The sequence below is a fragment of the Prionailurus viverrinus genome, chromosome B3, assembly GCF_022837055.1.
Source record: "Prionailurus viverrinus isolate Anna chromosome B3, UM_Priviv_1.0, whole genome shotgun sequence".
NCBI lineage: Eukaryota > Metazoa > Chordata > Mammalia > Carnivora > Felidae > Prionailurus > Prionailurus viverrinus.
Genome location: NC_062566.1, coordinates 97,774,662 through 97,799,458, shown reverse-complemented (window position 1 = coordinate 97,799,458; position 24,797 = coordinate 97,774,662). Strand labels below are relative to the sequence as shown.

General features: G+C 41.9%; 1 protein-coding gene across 5 annotated transcripts in view; it reads right to left on the bottom strand.

Annotated features, from left to right (window-relative positions):
- SAMD4A (sterile alpha motif domain containing 4A) overlaps positions 1-24,797 on the bottom strand; it is a 218,617-nt gene that overhangs the window by 63,977 nt on the left and 129,843 nt on the right. The window lies entirely within an intron of this gene.

Below are 24,797 nucleotides of genomic sequence, written 5' to 3'. Positions count from 1 at the left end.
AGCTGCTGTCAGCGCAGAGCCTGCTTCAGATCCTGTGTTCCCCCCACCCCCGCCCTTCCCCCGCTCATGCTCGCTCACACTCTCTGTCGCTCTCTCTCTCTCTCTCAAAAGTATTACATTTAGAAATAAATAAATAAAATGGCCCCCGAGTGTAGTAGTGCTAAGGTGCTGTTTGGTTCCTAAGTGCAGGAAGGCTGTGATGTGCCTTAGAGAGAAACGAGATGGAGTAGGTAAGCTTCATTCAGGTATGAGTCACAGAGCTGTTGACCTTGAGTTCCAGGTCAGTGCAGCGACAACCTGTATCACATAAGATGTCTTTAAATACACATGAAACAAAGTTATGTATTGACTAGTTGATGAAAATGTTCTGAGACTTGCAGGAACATAACCCTGTATCTCCCCCAGGAGCAATGGTTCAGGATTTGCTAATTCAGTGTTCACCGTGACTTTATAGAACATAAGTATTGCAAATAATCCAAACTCACTGTGTTATATATTGATACAAACTCTTCACTCCACCTCCCATCCCGGGGCGTTTTTTGGACACATTTGCCACATTTTTACCTCAGGTTAGTGGTTCTTAACCTTGGCTGCACAATGGACGCTGTCGGAGCCTTTAAAAAATCCTGATGTCCAGGCTCCATTCCAGACTGAAGTAATAGAAAGATCCTTGTATAGTGGGGTTGGAGCATTCATACTTTTTTAATGCACCTGAGTACTTTTAATGGCTAGCCAGGTGGAGAACTACTGTCTTGGGCTATCTTTTTGCCTGAGTGTTCACCCCAAACTCTGTCCCACATCCTGGACATTGCAAACTTCCCCAGGGTTGGATGCCATTTCTGCCTGGTCTTCAAAAGATGCCCACAAGGAATGGCATCTTGTTTACTTTTCAAGTGGCTCTGAAAAGACAACATACAAATCACTGCTTCTCCTACCAAACCAGCCTTGTTTGCTTTGGATTCACAAGTAGACCTCGGCACAGGCTCTTCCGCTCAGGATTTTATCACTCTTGCCCTGCCTTCCAAGTAAAATAAATGATATTTTGCTTCTAGAATTCCAACCTGAATGGTATGTGAGCAGAAATATCCAAAGACTCCTGAGACACATGTTTTTACTCCTGAACAATGGTACCCGCTTCTTGCTGTAGCCATTTCACTCTTGCTGAGTAGGAAGAGAGGGTCAGGGGGCCAGCTGGAGGTCCTCTCTGAATGTGAATCAGCTGTAGGAAGCTCGGAGCATATTTTCTCTTAGTCTGGAAATGCCACTGGCGAGAGCATAACTGATTCACAAACTGCAAAAACTGTGCTCTAGATCCATGGACCAGCAGCACTGGAATCACCTGGGCATTTGTCAGAAAGGCTGGACTCTCTGGCCTTACCACAGATCTAGAGAACCAGGATCTGTATTCGAAGATGCCAGACATGTGTGCATGTTCAAGGTTAAGAGACACTGCCTTATACCCAGCTCTGACTTGCTGGCTGGGCACTAGCTCTCTTGATGTTGAGGTAGGCACCAGCCATACAGAGAGCAGTCTCCTAGAGTGACAAGAATTTGGGATTTGGGTAGCAAGTCATATCATCTTTCTGTGCCTTGGTTTCTCCCAATAGTAGATTTCAAAGGCTACGTCTTGGAATTGTTCAAAAAAGTCAAATCATCTCATGCACATAAAAGGGTTTTGCAAAGTGTGAAGTGCTACAAAAATATTAGCTATTAGTTGTCAGAGTAAGAATACTTCAATGTAAACCAACACTGCCAGTGGAAAAATCAACTCAAAGTACTAGCCAATCTAATGACATTCATGGGTCATTTTAGCATATTATGTGTGGTATGAAAAATATCTCTGATTACTTGATAGTGTTTCACAGATTTACAAGAGATAAATTTCCCGCATAGCCTGTTGTACCAAAAAGAGTATCTTCCTTGCTCTTTCAGAATACTTACTTATACGGACAAGTTTCTCTCGGCCCTAATCAGTATCTTCTTCCTTTGATTGAGACTCAACTTGGACTTTCTTGTCCTTTCATGCATTTCATTTTTATCTTCTGGAGGGTCAGGGCATATGAATCACTTTCTTTATCATTAGATTTCAGTGTCCAGAACTCCTCATGAGACCCCTTTTTCTGTCCTGACATTGGTTAAGCAACACTGATTGCTTGAAGTCCTTACTGAAGATTCTAAGTACCTCTATTATATTTAGAAATTCAAGCTGAGAACCTATTATGTGGCTGGATAACACTGGGTTCTGCATGTACAAAACAAGGGGAATGGACTAGATGAATGAATGAATTCATCAGGTATGTGTCGAGTGCCCACCACGTTCCACGCTCTAAAAGCTGAGGGTAGACCCTGTAACTATTATATAATGTCCTTCTTCATCTCTTGTTACAGCCTTTAATTTAAAGTCTAGTTTGTCTGATATAAGTATGGCTACTCCAGCTTTCTTTTGGCTTCCAGTCGCATGATAAATAGTTCTCCATCCCCTCACTCTCAATCTAAAGGTGTCCTCAGGTCTAAAATGAGTCTCTTGTAGACAGCAAATAGATGGGTCTTGTTTTTTTATCTATTCTGATACCCTATGTCTTTTGGTTGGCGCATTTAATCCATTTACATTCAGTGTTATTATAGAAAGATACGGGTTTAGAGTCATTGTGATGTCTGTATGTTTTATGCTTATATTGATGTCTCTGGAACTTTGTCTCACAGGGTCCCCCTTAGGATCTCTTGTAGGGCTGGTTTAGTGGTGACAAATTCCTTCAGTTTTTGTTTGTTTGGGTCTATCCATCAGGAAGAGCTAACAATTATAAATGTCTATGCACTGAATACCGGAGCCCCCAAATATATAAAACAATTACTCATAAACATAAGCAACCTTATTGATAAGAATGTGGTAATTGCAGGGGACTTTAATACACCACTTACAGAAATGGATAGATCATCTAGACACACGGTCAATAAAGAAACAAGGGCCCTGAATGAGACATTGGATCAGATGGACTTGACAGATATATTTAGAACTCTGCATCCCAAAGCAACAGAATATACATTCTTCTCGAGTGCACATGGAACATTCTCCAAGATAGATCATATACTGGGTCACAAAACAGCCCTTCATAAGTTTACAAGAATTGAAATTATACCATGCTTACTTTCAGACCACAATGCTATGAAGCTTGAAATCAACCACAGAAAAAAGTCTGGAAAACCTCCAAAAGCATGGAGGTTAAAGAACACCCTACTAACGAATGAGTGGGTCAACCAGGCAATTAGAGAAGAAATTAAAAAATATATGGAAACAAACGAAAATGAAAATACAACAATCCAAATGCTTTGGGACGCAGCAAAGGCAGTCCTGAGAGGAAAATACATTGCAATCCAGGCCTATCTCAAGAAACAAGAAAAATCCCAAATACAAAATCTAACAGCACACCTAAAGGAACTAGAAGCAGAACAGCAAAGGCAGCCTAAGCCCAGCAGAAGAAGAGAAATAATAAAGATCAGAGCAGAAATAAACAATATAGAAACTAAAAAAACTGTAGAGCAGATCAACAAAACCAAGAGTTGGTTTTTTGAAAAAATAAACAAAATTGACAAACCTCTAGCCAGGCTTCTCAAAAGAAAAGGGAGATGACCCAAATAGATAAAATCATGAATGAAAATGGAATTATTACAACCAATCCCTCAGAGATACAAACAATTATCAGGGAATACTATGAAAACTTATATGCCAACAAATTGGACAACCTGGAAGAAATGGACAAATTCCTGAACACCCACACTCTTCCAAAACTCAATCAGGAGGAAATAGAAAGCTTGAACAGACCCATAACCAGCGAAGAAATTGAATCGGTTATCAAAAATCTCCCAACAAATAAGAGTCCAGGACCAGATGGCTTCCCAGGAGAGTTCTACCAGACGTTTAAAGCAGAGATAATACCTATCCTTCTCAAGCTATTCCAAGAAATAGAAAGGGAAGGAAAACTTCCAGACTCATTCTATGAAGCCAGTATTACTTTGATTCCTAAACCAGACAGAGACCCAGTAAAAAAAGAGAACTACAGGCCAATATCCCTGATGAATATGGATGCAAAAATTCTCAATAAGATACTAGCAAATCGAATTCAACGGCATATAAAAAGAATTATTCACCATGATCAAGTGGGATTCATTCCTGGGATGCAGGGCTGGTTCAACATTCGCAAATCAATCAACGTGATACATCACATTAACAAAAAAAGAGAGAAGAACCATATGATCCTGTCAATCGATGCAGAAAAGGCCTTCGACAAAATCCAGCACCCTTTCTTAATAAAAACCCTTGAGAAAGTCGGGATAGAAGGAACATACTTAAAGATCATAAAAGCCATTTATGAAAAGCCCACAGCTAACATCATCCTCAACGGGGAAAAACTGAAAGCTTTTTCCCTGAGATCAGGAACACGACAAGGATGCCCACTCTCACCGCTGCTGTTTAACATAGTGCTGGAAGTTCTAGCATCAGCAATCAGACAACAAAAGGAAATCAAAGGCATCAAAATTGGCAAAGATGAAGTCAAGCTTTCGCTTTTTGCAGATGACATGATATTATACATGGAAAATCCGATAGACTCCACCAAAAGTCTGCTAGAACTGATACAGGAATTCAGCAAAGTTGCAGGATACAAAATCAATGCACAGAAATCAGTTGCATTCTTATACACTAACAATGAAGCAACAGAAAGACAAATAAAGAAACTGATCCCATTCACAATTGCACCAAGAAGCATAAAATACCTAGGAATAAATCTAACCAAAGATGTAAAGGATCTGTATGCTGAAAACTATAGAAAGCTTATGAAGGAAATTGAAGAAGATTTAAAGAAATGGAAAGACATTCCCTGCTCATGGATTGGAAAAATAAATATTGTCAAAATGTCAATACTACCCAAAGCTATCTACACATTCAATGCAATCCCAATCAAAATTGCACCAGCATTCTTCTCGAAACTAGAACAAGCAATCCTAAAATTCATATGGAACCACAAAAGGCCCCGAATAGCCAAAGGAATTTTGAAGAAGAAGACCAAAGCAGGAGGCATCACAATCCCAGACTTTAGCCTCTACTACAAAGCTGTCATCATCAAGACAGCATGGTATTGGCACCAAAACAGACACATAGACCAATGGAATAGAATAGAAACCCCAGAACTAGACCCACAAACGTATGGCCAACTCATCTTTGACAAAGCAGGAAAGAACATCCAATGGAAAAAAGACAGCCTCTTTAACAAATGGTGCTGGGAGAACTGGACAGCATCATGCAGAAGGTTGAAACTAGACCACTTTCTCACACCATTCACAAAAATAAACTCAAAATGGATAAAGGACCTAAATGTGAGACAGGAAACCATCAAAACCTTAGAGGAGAAAGCAGGAAAAGACCTCTCTGACCTCAGCCGTAGCAATCTCTTACTCGACACATCCCCAAAGGCAAGGGAATTAAAAGCAAAAGTGAATTACTGGGACCTTATGAAGATAAAAAGCTTCTGCACAGCAAAGGAAACAACCAACAAAACTAAAAGGCAACCAACGGAATGGGAAAAGATATTCGCAAATGACATATCGGACAAAGGGCTAGTATCCAAAATCTATAAAGAGCTCACCAAACTCCACACCCGAAAAACAAATAACCCAGTGAAGAAATGGGCAGAAAACATGAATAGACACTTCTCTAAAGAAGACATCCGGATGGCCAACAGGCACATGAAAAGATGTTCAGCGTCGCTCCTTATCAGGGAAATACAAATCAAAACCACACTCAGGTATCACCTCACGCCAGTCAGAGTGGCCAAAATGAACAAATCAGGAGACTATAGATGCTGGAGAGGATGTGGAGAAACGGGAACCCTCTTGCACTGTTGGTGGGAATGCAAATTGGTGCAGCCGCTCTGGAAAGCAGTGTGGAGGTTCCTCAGAAAATTAAAAATAGACCTACCCTATGACCCAGCAATAGCACTGCTAGGAATTTATCCAAGGGATACAGGAGTACTGATGCATAGGGCCACTTGTACCCCAATGTTCATAGCAGCACTCTCAACAATAGCCAAATTATGGAAAGAGCCTAAATGTCCATCAACTGATGAATGGATAAAGAAATTGTGGTTTATATACACAATGGAATATTACGTGGCAATGAGAAAAAAATGAAATATGGCCTTTTGTAGCAACGTGGATGGAACTGGAGAGTGTGATGCTAAGTGAAATAAGCCATACAGAGAAAGACAGATACCATATGGTTTCACTCTTATGTGGATCCTGAGAAACTTAACAGGAACCCATGGGGGAGGGGAAGGAAAAAAAAAAAAAAGAGGTTAGAATGGGAGAGAGCCAAAGCATAAGAGACTGTTAAAAACTGAGAACAAACTGAGGGTTGATGGGGGGTGGGAGGGAGGAGAGGGTGGGTGATGGGTATTGAGGAGGGCACCTTTTGGGATGAGCACTGGGTGTTGTATGGAAACCAATTTGTCAATAAATTTCAGAAAAAATAAATAAATAAATAAATAAATAAAAGCTGAGGGTACAACATTGAAAAAGCCATTATAGCTCAGTGGATGATCTTTCAGCCCCTCCCTGAGCCAACCTTCCACAATGTTATTAGCATATTTATGGAGTACCATTCTCATTTGGACAAGGTATTTTCCCCCACATTATTTATTTCTGCATATTTTTTAAAAGTCTGCCTTGTAATACCAATAGAAGAGCCAGCCAAGGGTGTCAGGGCAAAGGATCTGCCAGCTGCTCACCACAGTCAAGGTTCTGGAGAAGGGAAGGCACTGAATCATATCATCCTCCTCCCCCTTCCTGGCTCATCCCAACGCTCTCCTTTCTCCCACACATTTCAGGCTCTCCTGAAAGGGTGACTGGATAAATGAATGCCTTGTCTCCTCACTCTGCATCTTTCTTACCTGCCCCAGGCTGGGGATACTGTACTGTCATTTCCCCAAATGCAACCCAAAAGACCTATCCTTAAAAACTACCTTTCCTGGTCCTTCATTCTCTGAAAAAGAAGTCACCTGGCAGTGAGCACAGCGGCAGCACCAGCTACCATTTGCCAATTCCAGCTAAGTGTCATGTAAGGATACACACTGTTCCATTTAATCCTCATTTAATGCCTTCGGAGGTAGGTTATATCAATTACTCCTCCCACCATACCTCCCCAACACAAATTTCACAGATAGGAAGCTGAGGTGCAGAGGGTAAGGGACTTGTCAAAGATAGACAGCTAGGAAGGGCCAAGAGACAGGGTTCAAAACAAGGTTCTCTGACGTGCAAACCTGCCTTCTTAAGACCACCACTACACTGCTTCTTGTGGCAGAAAGAACCCCCCGGGCTTAGACTCTTAGCCCTGGAGCTGAACACTCAATATCTAAAACCCTGAGCAAATCTATTGGCTCCTCAGTGTCTTAGGATCTCATCTGGAAAATAGTTATAACAATAGTAATTCCTCTTCTACCTACTTCCCAGGGTTGAATCAAATGGAATCATTTGCTGCCTGCCTCATCCTTATCCATCCACATGTCCATCTACCCATCCATCCATCCATCCATCCATCCATCCAATTTGCTGAGCCTCTACCCTATGCTCAGTATATACTGGGCACTAGGATGGATGATCGAGACCCACTAAGATGATGTGTGGAAAACTGCTTTTGAAGTGATGAAATGTGAGTTGTTACCTTCCTGGGAAAAGAGTTTAAGGTAACCTCCTCATTCAACAGACTCTTAGTATCTCTATGCATCGGGCACTGGACTAGTCACTGGGGCTACAGATGCCAAGGAAAGTATACTAGGAAACAGGGCTGCACAGATCAGTCTCTTCTGTGTATTAAGCCACCACCTGCTATGGTTAGAAGCACACAGCAGCCAGGAGCTGTAAGGCAGTGCTGATATTCTAAGTAACACATTGCATTAAGGTGAAGAAATGCTGAAAGAAGTAAACATTTTAGGTGATTTCAATTTCAATTAATTCATCACTGTATCTCAAGGACTAAAGAGTGTTTTTGAGGAGGTGGCAGCACACCAGGACCAAGCTGCCTCTCTGAACCCTGGCCCTTCATTTTAGACTGACAGTAGCAGGAAATATATGAAAGTCAAAAAAAGCTCTTCTCTTGCTTCCATGGTAAATGTGCATGTTGTTTCCTTGGCTGTAAGTTGGCTATTCCACACAATCATTTAAAATCCATGGCTCTGAGATGCATGAAGATTCCCTATAACTGAATTAGAAATCACCTGCTCAACCACATGGAAAGCATCTCTTTTCCATTTGGGCTTTCCCCAAATGACTCACAAAGCTTATGGTTTTGGTCCTGTGTGGGTGGTCTGAGGGCAGAGTCAGGCAATCATCTGCATAAAAGAGCCAAACCAGGATCTTTTCATTTTAAATTAAATGCTGTAGGAGCAGCAGACTTAAGGGAAACAACCTAGCTTTTTTTTCCCCTTCAAAGATGTAAGATAACCACAATGTTTCCCTAAATGAAAAGCCCTGCTTCAAAAACGATTCCCCCTGAAATGAACATTGACTCACCAGGTGCTTGAAGGGATGGATACGGAGCTTTTCATTCCTGAGGCAAGACCTCAGGAGAACTGGTCGAGAGCAATGCCAATGTTTTATTGAAAAGTAGATGTTGCTGTTGTTTAGGTGCCCAGTGGAGTTGGTCCTGATGGAATTTTAATGATGGCCCTACATTTCTTGGGCCCTTCCTCCAAAAATATTATTTTCAGAAGACTGGAAGGTATAATACTGACATTTATTTCCCTCATTTATTTACTCCCTAATTATCTCAGAATTCCAGAACTTTAGAGCAGGAAGGGAATTTAAAGACATGATTTAGGAATCATCTAACCCGCACTCCCCTCCCCTCGCCATTTTAGAAGTTAAAGAATCAGAGGCTTGGAGAGATATAGCAATTGACCAAGGCCACTCAACTAAATTGATGTTGAAGCTAAGACTAGAGCCTTGATGTTTTTGGTCTCCGTCATTAGTCTTCATGTCAATGTCATTGATAAAGAAGAATAGAATAATAAATCTGTGATCTAAAACAGATGATCCTCCATTTAACACCAGAGTAATACACTGCAGAACCCAACTGTTAAGAACTGTAGATCTGTACAACCGCATAAACAGTGTAACCCAAACACAGCAGGAACTAGAACATCCCAAAAATGATTATTCACTATCAGGGTTTTTCCAGAAGCAAAGCTGTTGCATCTTTGCACTGGGTTGGGATTTTCCAGGTCTGGGCGCTCTGTGCACCTGTCCTTCTCATATTAGCTGTCCACACTGTTTAGCCATCCACCACTCTAGACCTGCCACAGGACCCTCTCTTTTTTGCCTAACTGGTCAGCAAGATTGCCACCACTGATGTGAAATCAAGTGTTGTTTGTGGATTGGAAAAAGCAACACCTTCTTTAGTCAAAGTCTTCACCTGTGGACTTCTACCCCTATTACAATTAATCCTGCTCATCAGTTTGGATTGTGCTTATTTAATTCTGTGGTTTTAATTATGACAATACATTGTGGAGAGGTTTGCAGCTGGGATGTCTATATGTAGACCTAGAAGCCATCATTTATAGACCTAATTATCTAATGAATCAACCAATTTGTCATTTGAAAAGACTGGGCATTTTCACTGGGATGTCACTGTTGTCTGACCTGGGCCTTGGAGATGGTTATTTATTATTTACTGATGCTTCATAATTAGCAGAACTGAAGAATCCGTCATTTTAAAGCCTGAAAAATACCTTCCAGGGATCATTCAATCAATATTTCTGTTCTCTGCAGCCTTGTTCCCAGGTAAGACAATGGAAATTGAAGGAAGGTGATTGACAGGCTGAAGGTCACCTCATGAATTAGAAGCACTGAGCTCAACTTCCAGGAATCCTTCTACCTGGCCATGAGATCTTCTGACAGTCTCTTAGTATCCAAATACAGCCCTTGCTTTAACAGAAACAGGCAACATCCTATTGGTTATCCAGAGTTCTGGTGGGAAGATCACTATTAGGAAAAGTTCAAGCTTGAAGAGAGAGTTCCCCATTAAAGATTTTAATTTAAAAGGAGCATATTTATCCCCATTTAAAATCAATGGGTATGAGTAGCATAAAGTTTTACTTCACTGCCTAATCCTCAGAGATAGAAATAGTTATGGGTAAGATAATTATTTTTTATTGGGATGTAGGCACTATACAAAGATATCTACATTACATGTCATTCATTCATTCATTCATACAATAAGTATGTATTAGTATAAGTAAGTATAAGTAAGTATTATTCATTCAATAAGTATTTATTCAACATCTATGCTGTGTCAGGTGGTGTTTTGGACAACAGGAATACTGCAATGAACAAGACCAGGCCCCTGACTTCTTGGGTTTTATATTCAAGTGGAGGGATAGATCTTAAACAAGTAAGCAAATTAAAATAGACTTCTAATTTATGCAGATGTTCCTCTATTCCTTCTGGAAACTCACTAAAATGACAGCAAATGCATAAACCCATAAGGAAAAGAATTCGGGAGAGAGGACAGCAGAAGACAGTGGGTATCACCAGTCCACTCAAGTCATTTTGGAAGCTGGAAACAGAAGGACATGGGATAACTGACTCAGCAGACCAAAGAAAGAGGACATGTATGTCCACAGGAGGGGGGAGTATGACCACTCATGCCGCAGAAGTCCCAAGAAGTTGGGGATTCAGAGACCAGGTACTTCTGAAGGCAGGGAGGGGGCCAAAATAGGAGGTTTGGTAGAAAGTATGTCTAAGGCACAAGGAGACCCTTAGATTCTCTCCCCAATCCCATAAAACTAAGCATCTTAGCACCATTCTCCTAACAGCCCCCAGAACTCTGGCAGCCAGGCCTGAATCTTCCAGGAGGAGACAAGGATTCTAGGGGAAATGGACTGATCCATGAGAAGGAAGTACAGCTGGTATACTGTGTGAGCCCTCAACAAAAGCAGCCAGGCCACATCCCTACCCGATCTCTCTGTGGTAAAATTCACACATATAAGGTTCTGGTGCCTTCCCATTAGGTGAAAGGACTCTTGCTTGAGAGACAGGGTTCAAAACAAACAGAAAAAGAAACTCTAAGGAAGCACAATGTTGGGAGCAAAGAAAGACTCCAAAACTCAACTGTAATGTCTTCAGAGCTATTAGCAAAGATTCTGCATCCATGAAATAAGAACAGAATGCAACAGAAAAAGGAACATTCAAAGAACAAGAAAGAACTCTTGCAATTTGCAAATATGATAGAGATTAAAAATTGTATAATAGGTTTGGAAGATAAAGTTGTAGAAATCACCTAGAAAGGGGCATCTGGGTGGTGCAGTCGGTTAAGCGTCCGACTTCAGCCAGGTCACGATCTCGTGGTCCGTGAGTTCGAGTCCCGCGTCAGGCTCTGGGCTGATGGCTCAGAGCCTGGAGCCTGTTTCTGATTCTGTGTCTCCCTCTCTCTCTGCCCCTCCCCCGTTCATGCTCTGTCTCTCTCTGTCCCAAAAAATAAATAAACGTTGAAAAAAAAATTAAAAAAAAAAAAGAAATCACCTAGAAAGTAGGACAAAAAATTGGAAATAGGAATGGAAAAGTTAAGGAAATTACAAGATCATTAGAGAAGAGCTAGTATGTGATTAAAAGGAGTTCCTAAAAAAGAAAAGACAGAAAATGAATGAGAGGAAAATATTTTTAAAATTTGAGAAAATTTCCTAGAACTGAAGGAGAACAAGTTTGTGGAGTAGGACTGAAATAGGAAGGTAGAAGCCTCCAGTAAGGGTATCTTCAAGAAAAAACACCAAGAGGACTTTCACAATCACTCATGGGGTGGCGATTATTCACCTCTTTAAAAAAAAATTTTTTTTAATGTTTCTATTTATTTTTGAGACATAGAGAGACAGAGCATGAGCAGGGGAGGGGCAGAGAGTGAGGGAGACACAGAATCTGAAGCAGGCTCCAGGCTCTGAGCTGTCGGCACAGAGCCCGACGCAGGGCTTGAACTCGCTGACTGCGAGATCATGACCTGAGCTGAAGTCAGACGCTTAACCAACTGAGCCACCCAGGCACCTCTATTCCCCTCTTTTTAATATAAGGAAATCAAGGCCAAGAGAGGCTAAGGCATTTCTCCAAGGTCACACAGCTAGTAATCAGTGGAAATGGGATTGAAACCCAGGTTGGTCTGACTTCAAAACATGTGCTCTGAACCATAACTTGATATTGTCTGAGATCTTTCTGGACTCTGATTCTGCCACCTAGTATATTAGTGACCCTGCTAGATCTGTGCCCCCAGCACATGTTCTTGAGTTAACGAGAGTATAAGCAAGGAGGGAATGTTGAGAAGTGTGGGGTCATCTGCCCCAACTCTCCCTTCAATCCTAGAATCAAACTTCTCCAGCACTGAAGGAAGACCCCCAATGCCACTCTATGATGGGCCCAGAGATAGGATTCCCAGTGGGATTCCTCACAATCATCATAAATTGGTCTGAGGTAGAAATTCCACTAAAGTTCCAATTGGGTAGTCCTGGCATTGGGATTCTACGGATTCGTTAGGTTGAAGAGAAATTCGGGTATCAAGCAGGTTTTTCCTAGAGTTCCAACAGCTCAGCCAAGGGTCCATTCAAATCTTTGCCAATCTGGATGATTCCAAGGGGCTGAGTCTAAGCTGGTCTAAAAAAAGGGAGAGGCAGAGGGGAAAGTGTTCCTCTGTACCCTTCTTCTCCAAAGTCAGGATTCTTTTCCCCCCCACCAAGTCAGGATTCTTAACGAACTATCCTTGCAAGTGCTTTGTTTCTCTCAGTCCATACCAGCTAGGGTGGCAGAGTGTCTCACAGGGTTAGTGTCTCTGGAAGTAAACCATTTACTCATTGAGATGAAGTGGAGTTGAAAACAACAACTTGCAAGCAAAAGCAATCTCCTGGGCCAAGGAATCTTAGCAGCCTTTTTGCTTGGAGTCACAACAGTTTGAGGATTCGACCACTGACTGTATAAAGCGTCTTGCTCCTAAGCCATTGCAGGAAGAGCCAAAAATCCCAAGCCTTGGTCAAGGAGAGGAGCATATCTTTTCTCTTGGCCACTTTGTGGCTATTTTTCCAGAGTGAAGACCCAAGAAGTAAATGTGAAATCCTCTACTTGCTCTGTCCTTTTGGAAAAAGCACTTATTTCTTGTGTTGACCTTTCTAAAAAGTTTGTTCTTGCAACTGCAAAAAGACGGAAGGCGGCTCCCACGCAGACGTGTGGACGTGAATGAGGAGAGGGTCACGAGCGTGACCTCGGCATCAAGCCGTCCTGGTCGAATGCTTAAAGAGCTTTTCTCTGAGCAACTGCTTCTCCAGTACCCCATAATTAGCCTGCTCTCAGAACTGCATACAGATTGAGTGGCTGGGGAAGAGGAGCAAGAGAATAACTCTAAAAGCAAATAAAAATTATGCAGCTGTCTCTAGCTAGAGAGAGAGAGAGATCACCAACAGAAAATTAGGGAGAGAACTGTGACCGTACAAAGCTTTCAATTCTTTTTCATAAATCTCACAGATTGAAAAGAAAGGCTTCAAGCCACACATCTACCCTCTCTGATTATTGACAATACTTATTCCTCAGCAACAGTGAGCTATGCACCTAAGACTTACCTTGAATTTAGGGTCTGCAGCTCAGATCCAGACTTAGGGACTGGCTGGCCTCAATCACATTGTCAGCCTCATACCCAAAGTAGAGGTGCTTTGGGGAATCAAAAACCCCGACTCTGGGGCTGAGCACACAGTTTTTTGAGATTCCAGGTGAATTTGGAGCTAGTTGCCAAAAGTAAAGAAATGTACACATGTGGTCATAGTTACCCAAAGACTCCATTATTGTACTTGTGGGGAGCTCTGGCTTTTCGAATGATACTTAGGTAGAACATTCAGTTGGGATATTTAAATTATCCTGCTAAACTAGCAGAGTTAATAACAATATCACAGGCACAGAATGATTTCTTGGATAATGATGAACATGTGTGAGTAATTCCCTTTCTCACAACATAACTCCCTGAGGCCTGATGACTACCCCCAAACTCTTCCAACTTCCCAAGCATGCTGCAGTCTTGAACATTCTCCCTTTGCACCCAGTGGATACAGACCCAGGCATTACTCTAGCCAAGCCTTCTCGTCAACATCTCTCCTCAGCAAGCTATCTCTCCCATTCCTGAAAGTAGTCGGGAAGACTGCAATCTCCACATTCAGAAATGCAGCCTGAGGTGGGATTTAGGTACCACCTGCTCTGTCCATTCAATGCCACAGAGATGGGACTTGTTAAAGCCACCTAAGGAATTCCAATTTACTAATCAGAGGACTATTATACACATTGCAAAAAAAAAAAAAATCACCCGATGAAATCCTTTCAATAATTTGTTATCTTACAATGCTTTATAGATTATTGACTTTGATAGAAACTCTCAGGAACTGAGGACCTTAGCCTAATTTTAAGAGCTCCTGCCAATGAAGATTAATTAGAAACCAAGATAATGCATGCCCCAAATCATAGTTCCAGTCAATGGAAAAATGGCTTGATTCAAATAAAGATCATTTCAAGCAACTTTTAAAAATATAGCCACCAAATGAAACTAGTCTATATTATATGCTCTCCCTTATGCTTCATCTTGATGCTAGCAAGATTAGCACAGTATGCTCAGTGTCTTTTTAAAAAATTATTTTAGACAGAGCATGAGTGGGGGAGAGGGGCATAGGGAGAGAGAGAATCTCAAGCAGGTTCCATGCTCAGTGAGGAGTCCAATGCAGGGCTTGATCCCCCCACCTCTGGGATCATGACCTGAGCTGAAACCAAGAGTCGGATGCTCAACTGACTGAGCCACCCAGGCATCCCAAGTATGCTCAGTGTCTTAATCGTTGCCACTACCAACCCTCTTCTGCTGAGAAGCCGAACTTCTGGACTCTGAAAGATCATGTTGGGTGTTATCGCCATCCATGGACACCACTCAGAGGCTGCTCCTCAGGAAACTGGCACTGAGGGGTGCATGTCTATATATATATATATATATATATATATATATATATTTTTTTTTTTTTTAATGTTTATTTTTGAGAGAGAGCGAGCAAGCGAGCATGAGCAGGGGAGGGAGAAAGAGAGGGAGACACAGAATCCAAAGCAGGCTCCAGGCTCTGAGCTGTCAGCACAGAGCCCAATGCGGGACTAGAACCCACGAACTATGAGATCATGATCTGAGCTGAAGTTGGACGCTTAATCGATGGAGCCACCCAGGCTCCCCATGCATGTCTATATTTTGACTTGGGTACAGCAAAAATTGTTGTTGTTGTTGTTGTTGTTGTTGTGTGTGTGTGTGTGTGTGTGTATGTATGTTTTAATCCAAAATGAATAGTAGCTTTTGACAGAGCCCCAAGCCTCATGTCCCTGCTCCCTCTGTTTGACTTAATAGCACAGAAATAAGACCAGTGACACATCGAATGTTTATCAGATCTTTGAAAACAAAAGAACCTTCACACAGTCCACTTTTCCTCCAGAAGAATCTCACCACGATGATGCCACAACCATAGAACAAGAGTGGCTCTCAGATGGCCTGTGATGCAGGCTCCAGGCAACTGAAACTGTTGATCCTCTGACGTATTTTCTTGAACTCAGAAAGGATAGCGAATCCACATTTGTAATTGTGACATGCTCTGGAGTGTTTTATCATCACCAACATCTTGACCTGTAACTGTTGCCAATTTTCTTTTCTTTCTATATGGCAGAGGTCAAGGAACTCAGGATAGTGCCCTTCCCATTAATATACTTTAATATCCTTCTAAATGATCAAATCACTCCTTATTTAGCATTATTACTACTCTAGGCTAAATCACCCTGTCTTTTCTTTTAGGAGATCTTTCTTCTCTCTCTTTCTTCAGTAACATCTTCATATCTTTTTCATTCTCTCTCTCTCTCTCTCTCTCTCTCTCTCTCTTCTCTCTCTCTCTCTCTCTATATATAAATTTTTAATAGGTGACACATGGCACTAACATGGTACTCACTTTAAAAGATAGAGTGAGAAGTGGTTCCCTTCAAGCCTGGTCTGCCAGACTTTCCAGGTCCACATTCCAGTTAGCAGTAATTGTAGGTGTTCACATTCTTTCAACAATCATGGGGACCAAAATCATATCCGATTCTCATGGAGCGTGTAACTAGTGCCGAGTATATCAGGGGACCCCTCCCCCACCGGGAGCTTCGGCAGGTGCCCCTTCTCCTACATCAGTCCAGTACATCTGCTGGCATTGCGCCCTCCTTCTCCTGCTCATTGCAAGGTAGCAGCACTGTATACTCATCAGCTTCCGCCTTAGAAGCACAGGCTGAGAGCACTAAGAAGGCTCCTTAGGGGTCATCCAACCTCATGCCTCCATGGAGAAGTGGGAGTCCCCATGAGTGCAAGGTCACACACTAAGTTAGAAGTGGAGTGACTTTTCTAATCCACTGCTCTTTTCACCAAGGCACATTCTTTTTCTTCCAAACATTTTGAACTCTGGGGACTGGCCACACTTCCCTGGCCTGTGTCTATGTGCACAGCCTCATTATATCTCTGTTCAATCCAATTCTGTTAATTAAGGATCATTTTTATAAATTTGAATAATATCCTTACACTTATCACTAATTAAAAAAAATCATTCTTGTTAGCAATAAATCCCAAAGAGCAACGACAAATTGTTACTGCTCTACTCTGTTTTTTTTGTTTTGTTTTGTTTTGTTTTGTTTTGTTTTGTTTTTTCTGGTCCATTTTAAGTCATTTGATAAGATATATCATTTGGAACAACCCTTATGGGAATACTGATTTTGTGGAAGTCTGGCTCTTTATGGAGCTGAGTCAAAGTATCTTGATTTCAGGTTAGCATATAGGAGTAGCTTTGTCATAGGGCTGCCCCAGGGAGCCTATTTCACCCTCATTTACTGCAGAGCGTGGGCTGGTGAAAGAAGTCACTCTTACTATGTCAGCATTAACAACCAGTGCAGAAATAATAAGAATGAGGGCTAGTGATGGTTGAGCATCTCCTATTGGCAACTGCTTGACACACATTTCTCATTAAATCCTCGAAACAACTCTAAGAAGCTCTCAACTCAGCTTCACTTTAACTAACTTGCTGGACCAACCAGTACTCTCTTTTCCCTTTAGACTACTTCCTTGATGCCCATGGTGCACTAGCTCTTCAAGGACTGAAATTCAACTGTGCACTTCTGCACCCACCAGTGGACTTGCAGGTGTACCATTGAACATTGTCCACTGAACTTGTTCCCAGACCCATTTATGCTGGTTGTACTTACTGTAAGTGTAACATTTGAAAAGGTATAACAAATGATGACAGGGGCTCCTGGGTGGCTCAGTTAAGTGTCTGGTCTCACTCAGGTCATGATCTCACAGTTTGTGAGTTTGGAGCCCCACATTGGGCTCTCTACTCTGAGCATGGAGCCCGCTTTGGATCCTCTGCCCCCCTCCCTCTCTGCCCCTCCTTGTTCTCTCTTTCTCTCAAAATAAATAAATAAATAAACTTTAAAAAATCTTTTAAAAATTTAAAAAAAACGAATGATGACATATGAATTATAAAAAAGTTAATCGCACAAAAACTTTGTTACATGCTTTAGAAATAAACAGTCGTTATTTTGCTTAAAAATCTAGTGTTGAGGGACTGCTGGGTGACTCAGTCAATTAAGCGTCTGCCTCTTAATTTTGGCTCAGGTCATGATCTCACGGTTCATGAGTTCCAGCCCCGTGTTGGGCTCTGTGCTGATAGCGCAGAGCCTGCTTGGGATTCTCTCTCTCTTTCTCTTTCTGCCCCTCCCCTACTGTGTTTGTCTGTCTGCCTCTCTGTCAGAATCAATCAATAAATAAACATTTAAAAAAACCTAGTGTTGAATTCAGAAAAACTATAAGCTAAATGATAAAAAGAAAAAAAACTAGAAAGATTCTGTGCTCTGATTTTTTTTGAAAATGGTTACAAACTCTTGCTCCATTTTGAAGAAATCACAGACAATAGTGCATCAAGGGTGTGAATTATGCAGGGAAGACATACAGCAGCCAGAGTCAGGACCCGTATCCTCAAAGAAAGGTCCACCATGCTATATAAAAACAGCATATGAATGTACATCTTCACACTTTAATATTTACGGTCTTATTCCTTTTTTATGATTTCTTGCTTTAAACAGTCATGACAATCAACATATCCTGATCAAGTCAGTTAAGAGGTCCCCCACTGAAACTTATTCCCATTTCACAGATGAAGAAAGGAGCTTTAGAGGTCAAGTAACTTGTCCATCACCATGCATTTAATCATGGGTGAGCTGCAATTGAAAACCAAAGCATCTGTTCTTGATCTTGATGGAAAACTGCCTCATCATTTATTCTCCCATACTGAATATCTAACATGCCCTTGGCCTTATCATTTCCTGTGTGAGGCAGAAGACTGAAGTATAAAATAATCTGCTATGCATCTTTTAGCTCCATATGGATTTGCTGGGCTTTCCTGAAAGGGTGCATCTCAGCAAGGTTGGCTGTGAAACAAATCTCTAAAGCAAACCCTGTGCTCCCATTGGTTTCTCTAATTCTAGCCGTGGAATTCATCTATGGAAATGGCCCAGACTTTTGGCAAAGAATGATTACTCCAGGGTATGTTAGGAGTTTCAGCCTTTCTCCAATCCACAAAAATCTTATACAGCATTTTCCAGATTTTGGAACTCCCTGTCTTCTTTGCTTCTCCATCTCCATATCCTTCTCTTAATTGACTTTCTGAGATTTCCTATACTCAGATACCATACTTTATCTAATAGAATGCTGAGAATGGGGGTGGCAGGAATGATATGTGCAGTGTTTAAGAGTTACAAAATATACCCCAAATTGACAGTAATCACTGCCACTAAGATTTACCCTCACTTGAAACCATGAAATTCAAGGGTTTAATTTGCTTGATATTAAAGATGTCAAAGTATATACATACATATACACACACAGATATATATAGGTATGGATATGTAGATATATATATGTAGATACAGATATGCTACATCATGATGTCTTTCTTTAAGGTAACCTGAGTTTGTCCCTGGAAATCTTAAAAGTGAGAAAAGAAAAAAAAATAACTGCAAGATTAAAAGGTTTTTTTTTGTCCAATTGTGCACGCGCGCGTGTGTGTGTGTGTGTGTGTGTGTGTGTGTGTGTGTGGAGTAGCCGCTATTAGACTATGACTTTGAATCTTGTGAAATAATAGAAATCATAAGACTACAGGGCTCAAAAAGTCCTAAAGAAGCCATGTTATTCATTTCTTCCTCCTTCCTTCCCTCTTCTGGGCTAGTCCAATCTAAGTCCTTTATTCCAGCCAGAATCCATCTTATTTTTCAATTACAATAGAGAATTAGAAGACAACCGCCTTCCTCTGGCACTCATCTAGTGTTTATTAACAACGCTCACTGTCATTAGGGTCTAAAAAAATCCTCCTGGATAGGGGACGGATGGCACAGCCTCATGACCCAAGGCGCATGGCTCCTGAGGTCTTTGACTTTTCCCAAGCAGTAGGATCTCTGCTGACTCAAAATAAATGAGCAGACTTCCTGCTTACTATGGTGTTTTTTCGATTGTTCTTCCCCACGCCCCCAAAACCAAACAGGAAGCGTGGTGAAGAAGAGCACAGTCCTGTAAAAACTCTGGACTCTTGGAAAGGGAGGATTAGGTAGTGGCCATATCAGGTCCTCTGAGATCTCGCTGAGCCACCTTCACACTGTAGTATCAAGAAGGCCAGGGCCACGCTTAAAAAAGTTTCCCCTGAAGGGGAAGGAAGCTGAAGCTAAAAATATCTCATGCCAGCTGTTACAAATGCATCTCAAAGGAAGCAAAGCAACTAGAGTTACCTCTTTGAAGAGCAAATGAGGGGTTAAGGAAATAATGGAATTTTTCAGTTACAAGCCAGGTTGGCTGGATTTGGGGGAGAAAGAAATTTTCCACCCAGAAAGTCTGCTGGTAAAAGACAAAATAATTCCATGAAGATCTAAAAGGAACTCCCAATGACACCAGAGGCTTAGGATGGGGGAGACCTGCCGCCTGCAAAAAAGAATCAGGGTCTGCAGGCCTTGCCCTTCCGTTTCAGTTTCCAAGAGGCCACTCACAAGACCTCTCTTCTTGTCAGGGCTACCTGAAGCTGAATGGTGTCTCTCTTTCCCTTGACTATCTGGGTTCTCTTAGTTTTTTGCAGACTGACTGGAATGAATTTGAAGTGGCTGTTGGTCTTGTAAGAAAATGTGAAGGGTTGGGGCGCCTGGGTGGCTTAGTCTCTCTCTCAGTCTCTCTCTCTCTCTCTCTCTCTCTCTCTCTCTCCTCCGCAGGCTAAAACTCCTGAACTGTGAGATCATTCGCACCTGCCCGCCAATCAGTACTCCGAGAGTTTTAGCCTGCAGAGGCTCTCATGGGGTGGGGGGAGTAAGTTAAGCATCCGACTTCGGTTCAGGTCATGATCTCATGGTTTGTGAGTTCAAGCCCTGTGTCAGGCTCTGTGCTGATAGCTCGGAGCCTGGAGCCTGCTTCAGATTCTGTCTCTCTCTCTGCCCCTCCCCTGCCTGTGCTCTCTCTCTCTCTCTCTCAAAAATAAATAAACATTAAAAAAAATAAAAAGGAGAAAAAAAGAAAAGTGAAGGGCAGTGGGCAAAGGACTTCTTGAACCAAACAGGTATCTCTGAAGGAGCTGGCCCTGGCTAAAGGGGTCAGTTGATGAACTTGGAGGGGTTTTTCCAACTGGCAGGTCAGGGCTCTCCAAAGGAGCCACTTGCCCTGAGATCCACAACCCTTGCTCCTCATCTTTCCTGCTGGAGTAGTTTTGTTTCAGGTATTGGTTCCATGGCACCTAGTAACCATCTTTCCCATAAATGGACGGAACCTCCACATTCCCAGAAGGCCAAATAACAAGGACCAAAGAAAGCCCAAGAAATATCCAGGCACTGGATGCCTCACTGGTTTTTGTTTTCTAACTTTTAATGTTCAAGCAACGATAGATTTACAAGAAACAGCAAAAATACTAGAGAGGTCTCATGTACCCATCTCCCAGTTCCCCCGAAGGTGACATTTTATCTAACTATAGGGCAGTATCAAAATCAGAAACTCGACATTAACATGATACAATTAATGAGACTATGGTAGACCTTACTCAGATCTCAGCAGATCTGATCATACGCTGATTTTGGGGGGTGGGGGGTGGGGAGGGCGTATGAATTTGTGCACAACCCTAGGGCATTGTTCACATGAATAAATTCATATAACTGCCGCCACAATCAAGATCACAGTATGTTATTAAGAGTCTGTTAGTATTGAGACCTAGTTGGTAAAATAAGTCACACACAAAAAAAGCAAGAGCAACAACAAATGTCACTATGAGGATTATGACAGAAGGCTAAATGACCAATATTATCACCAAATACTTAGTGAATTCCCAAAGACGTCTTCTCGTTTATTTTGGAAATTCATTAACTTCGTGAACATCTGCCTAGTGAGCCCAGGAATTTATTAAGTTCCTACTGTTCAGCAAACATTTATGGCAAGGCGGGCAGACAGGCTTCAGTTCACATGCCATCTCTTATTGAATTATAGTGGCTGCCTTGAGGGGCATATTGAGGAGGATTTGGAGGCCACATCTGGCCTTAGCAAGAGACAGCCATTATCTAACAGAGACACTCTGCCACAGGAGAATGGCAGCTGGACGGATGCCAGAAAATTGCCATCTCCCAAGTTTCGGTGACTTTTTGAGCCACACAGTGTTCTTTCCAGGTGCCAGGAAAGAGGGATAAAGGAGACAACCCTTGTCCCCAAGGAATTTGTGATTGGGAAGGGGAGGCAAACTTGTGAACCAAGAATAGTGACATAGAACGCCAAGGGCTAATATTGAAATAGATGGGTCAGTGCAAAGCCAGTGCACCTGGGGTGCAATTTGGGCAGAGTCTTACATCTGTGTGCTGTGGAGAACCCTGATTCAAGGGAGACTGGCCCACGTAGGGACAACTTCAGAGTCAAACAAGGGTCTACTAGCTAGTAACTGAGCCAATCTCCGAGGATAGGATTAAGAGGGACTGGCATGTGTCCTCAAGTCCAGAGCCAGACTTCATAGCCTGACTGCCTGGGTTCAAACCCCAATTCATCCACTTTGTTGGTCTGTGACACTGGGCAAGTTACTTAGCCTCTCTGTGCCTCAATTTTCCTCATCTGTCAAATGGCGATAACAATAATACCCACATCGGAGAGGTTATGAGGATTAAATGAGTTGATATTTATGTAAAAGGTGTTGAACAGTACCCAGCATGTAGTAAACAATATGCAGTTGTGTGCTATTACTGTTAATTTACTTTTTGATGACCTACAGTACCAAATTTTTTTTAATGTATGGTTTTCATTATCAGAAAAATCAATTGAGACTAATAAAAGAAATGCGAAGGTTCCAAGCTGTACCATGAGACTGTAGAAGCAGGCAGTTTAAGTGGAATATAATTTTTGTTACCCAAAGTTTCAGAGTTCTTGCCTCATACCAGGCTGGCTAGCAAATGTAAAGAATGTGAAGAAAAATCAAGTATCGCAATGATCTTCCTTTCATTTGTAACTACAGCACATAGTTTCATTCCAGGTCAAACTCCGCCAGTGAAGACTAGAAACTGGCTAGAAAGGCAGTCCGGGGTAATGGAGGTGGCACTGACCTCCACACAAGGGGATTCTGTGGGCTCTTAAGAAATCCAGGAGATACTTTTCCCGAATGGTCTTTTTCTAATGGTGTGCTTTTTCTATAGCAGACTTCAGACAGGAAGCAAACGTAGAGATGCTAAGCCAGGTTCTATGCACCTTACCCTTGGAATTGCTTATAATGGCCAAAAGAAAGTTGACTAAGATTTGTGCACAGTCTGTGACAGCCAATACCTTGGTCCTTTCTGGTCCCATGGGCTCATGATGAAGAATCTGTACATTCTTGCTTTCAGTAACCAGACCCTGAGTAGCCTTACGAGGAGAGTGAGGTACTGAAAATTACATTCTTCCCTCTCTTCTGAAACACCTTGATGCTACCCTAAGTGTTTAATCAACTTCTCTGCTGTCCCAAACCATTTGTCTCTTTATTATGGAAGAGAAGGTCCAAAAGTCCTGTGTGATCTCACTTAATTTAACATCTGCAACTAATAAAAAGGTACCCTTGAGTCTGCTTAAATGGATGAAAATTGGTTGATTGTTGTTATATTAGGGTGTAGTTTTTGCCTCCCACTCTTAGCCTCATCTTGATCCCTTCTAAAACTCTGCATGGCACCATCATCTGTTTTTAATGCCCTCTAAACATCATTTTTCTCCATCTCAATGTTCTAGCACCTTCTCAAAGTCAACACACATCCAAGATTGGAGCTTGTAGCTAGTTTCTTTCCCTATCCTGCCTTTTATCTCTTTGGAATCACTAACATAACTTTCTTCAGCCCCCAAATGCCTACCATCTGGGAAGTACCCCCCCAATTTACCTCTAATATACCTTCTTGATAAATCCAGGGGTTAATTCTTGGTCCTCACCTTAGTAGACACGTCAGTAGAATTTTACTCACTTGATCACTTTTTCCCCTTGAAACATGTTCTTCATTCGCCTTGTAAGACATACACACACCTGAGTTTTTCCTTACTTCAATGGTTTCTCCTGCATTTCTTCTGCTTTGTCCTCGGCTTCCCCAGCCTTCATGTTGAAGCGCCCAGGCTCAGTCCTTGGTCCTCTTCTCTACTGACATCTCTGGTTTGGTAATCTTACTCAGTTTCATAGCTCTAAATGCTACTCATGTGCTGATAACTCCCAAATGTCTGTCTTCGGATTGGTCCTCTCTCCCAAACTACATACTCATACATCCAAATGCCTACTAGACACCTCCGATTGTCGAATGGACACACAGATTCATCACAGATGACACAACTCCAAATCTTACCTTCAAACTTAATAAATAGAAATGTTCTCCATCCTTCCAGTTGCAGAAGCAAAAACTTTCGAGTCATTCTTGAATCCTTTCCCTTACACTCTTCATTTATTTTGTCAGGAAATGCCACTTACTGTACTTCCAAAATAGATCTAGATTCTGACCACTTTTCCCCCTTCTTCTTCAGCCACCCCAGGCAAAGTCAGCACCCTCCTGCCTGGATTACTGCAATAGCCTCTTAACTGGTCATTGTGTTTCTGTCCTTGCCCTTGTATAGTTTATTCTTAATACAGGAGCCAAAGGGATCCCTTTAAAATGTAAGGTCACATCCTTCGTCTGCCAAAAACCCTCCAATGGCTTCCTGGTTTACTGAGAGCAAAAGTCAAAGTCCTTGCAATGCCCTGCAATGCCCCATAGGATCTGTCTTTCCCTGTTACCTCTGCAAGCTCCACCACTGTCTATGTCACTCTCTTTCAGCCACTGGTCTTCTTGCTTTTCCCCAGCAAGCTGGGAAAAGATCTTGGGATTTTTGCTCAAGCTTTTTCTCTGGCTGGACTGTTCTTCCCCCAGACTCTCACTTGGCTAACCCCCTTACCTCCTTCAAGTCTTTGTTCACACATCACCTTCTCGATGAGGTCTACCCTGACCACCCTATTTATTACTATAATCACCTCACCATCTAGGCCTGATCCTACTGACCCTACTCTGTTTCTTATTTCCATGCCACTTATCAATCTCTAACACACTATATAATTTCCTCATATACTATAATAGTGTAGACGCAACTCCACAAGGGAGAGCATCTTTGGTCTGCTGACGCACCGAGTGCCTCGAGTAGATTAAGCATATAGTAGGTACTCAAT